The sequence below is a fragment of the Palaemon carinicauda genome, chromosome 1 (assembly GCF_036898095.1).
Source record: "Palaemon carinicauda isolate YSFRI2023 chromosome 1, ASM3689809v2, whole genome shotgun sequence".
Taxonomy (NCBI): Eukaryota; Metazoa; Arthropoda; class Malacostraca; order Decapoda; family Palaemonidae; genus Palaemon; species Palaemon carinicauda.
Genome location: NC_090725.1, coordinates 264,179,085 through 264,181,584, shown reverse-complemented (window position 1 = coordinate 264,181,584; position 2,500 = coordinate 264,179,085). Strand labels below are relative to the sequence as shown.

The following is a 2,500-nucleotide window of genomic DNA, read 5'->3' as shown; positions in this document are numbered from 1 at the left end:
GGATGAAACTTAACGCTATTTTATTCAATGTTAACAGCTGTTTCAGCATTTGTTTCATCTCCTTCATCAGGTCCACATTAGTATCTCGGGATAAGGCTGCTAAGGCCTTCCAATCTCCATCCTCGGAAGCAACCCGATACATTCGACTTTACAATAGGTATCTAATCAACTGCAATGTTCAATCGAGGCATATTTGGTTTTCACGAAATAAGCCTCAACCTATCTCTCCTTCTCGCTCATTACTTAAACCCGGGTCTTCCTGCTGGCGAGCTGAGAGTACTACCATCAGACCGCAACCCAAAAATAGATATAGAGCAAAATATAAAATGGCATCCAACACTTTCCCTCTTCCGTTTTTGCAACCAACAAAGGATCCAACAACACGTTGTTGGAATTAATGATGGTCTTGATTTATGATCCTTTTTTTGCGGGGGGGTTATTCTTTCTCTTCTTTTCGAATGACTTGTCTAGAAGCCGGATCTACAAAGAAAGCAAATATAGATTACTCGATTCGATGACGTCATGTAGTTCTCCTATTGACCTTCGAGGCCTTCTTTCGAAAAGTTAATGAATAGCGTCTTGAAACATTAATCAGCTCCCTGGGTGTCGCTCTTTTGTGATGGCGGTTTCCCTCTTGCTTTCTTGCTTTGAATGCAGTCTGGCGCATTTGCACCGTCCTTTATTTGAACCATTGCACTGACGGCCTTCGTCAAGGTCAGCTTCATGTTTTTAAACACTTCCTTATCGTTGCAATCTCATATTTTTCACGTCTCACTTTATATTCAACCTTTTTCTATTCCTTTATTTGTTGATTACATAGAAATCATATATTTGCCACCATTACTTTCCTTGAAATAAATTGATTAACTGATATCGGTATGAAATAGAAAAATTCTCGTCATAGAAACTTAACCACTTTAGTTAGTTTCGTTAATTGCTTCCCAAAGATATTAATCACTGACCAGATAGCATTTCAAATCATTCAATTTTTATTGCATAACAGTTAATCCTGGAAGATTAAAACTACAATGAATCAACAGCAACAAAGTATTTAAAATACTTGATTAATATGATCATATATTCCTCACCAACTCTACTTTTAAACTAAATGTCTCAAATAAATAGAAACTAAATCATATGTATTTATAGATATAGAAAAAAACTGTCGGACAACAGTAAGAAAAAAAAAACCTATGCCTTTGAAGTACGCAAATAAAGTGGTAATTATATTGTAAGCAGAAAACAATAACAGAAATGTCGTTTTATCATATTAATATCAATACTGCCTCATTAAATGCTCCATCTTCAAAGATTTATTCCACAAAACTTGATTAACGATTCTTCAGAAGAGCAAAGCGTTATTCAAGTCTAAAGGGAGCCATTACACCACCCGGAAAAGGTGACGTCACAAGACAAAAGAGGAACACGGACTTCAGGTCTCGTGCTCATTAAGGGAAGGAAGTATTGTCTTTATAACTCTTTGACGGCAACAATTACTTACGTTACGTGTTTCTCTTTTATGTGGTTTCTCAAGCGTTCTGTATTTTGAAAAGTATTTCGTTATAGTAAGAGACTCTTAAATAATAATAATAATAATAATAATAATAATAATAATAATAATAATAATAATAATAATAATAATACATGAATGTCAAAAACTATCATTCAAATAAGTGCATTTTGACGAACTTTATACGTTAACTAGCGTAAGCAACTTGTCAAAAATGACAGCTAAATATTTAGATATATATGCAAACACAGACAGATTCAAGCCTTCCAACCCCTCCCCCTTCCTTCTCGGGGGACCCGGATGAGCGTGACCTGTTGAGATACTGCCGCTAGAGAGTTATTGGGTCCTTTGACTGGCCAGACAGCACTACATTGGATCCTTCTCTGGTTACGGTTCATTTCCCTTTTCTTTCACATACACCGAATAGTCTGGCCTATTCTTTACATGTTCTCCTCAATCTTCATACATCTGACAACATTGAGATTACCAAACAAATTTTCTTCGCTCAAGGGGTTAACTGCTGCACTGCAGTTGTTCAGTGGCTACTTTCCTCTTGGTAACGGTAAAAGAGATTCTTAAGCTATGTAAGCAGCTCTTCTAGGAGATGGACACTCCAAAATCAAACCATTGCTCTCTAGTCTTGGGTAGTGCCATAGCCTCTGTACCATGGCCTTCCACAGTCTTGGATTAGAGTTCTCTTGCTTGAGAGTACACTCGAGCACACTATGCTAACTTATCTATTTATCTCTTGTTTTTTCAAGTTTCTATAGTTTAAATATGAATTTATTGTATTGTTGCTGTTTTATTTAATTGTTAATTACTTCTCTTGCAGTTTATTTATTTCCTTATTTTCTTTCCTCACTGGCCAATTTTCCCTGTTGGAGCAGTTGGGCTTATAGCATCTTGCTTTTCCAACGAAGGTTGCAGCTTAGCAAGTAATAATAATAATAATAATGATAATGATAATAATAATAATAATAATAATAATGA

General features: G+C 35.7%; 1 protein-coding gene across 4 annotated transcripts in view; it reads right to left on the bottom strand.

Moving 5' to 3' along the window:
• The window catches only part of LOC137655870 (fibropellin-1-like), a 59,465-nt gene that overhangs the window by 36,176 nt on the left and 20,789 nt on the right, over positions 1-2,500 (bottom strand). The gene's annotated exons all lie outside the window — the stretch shown is intronic.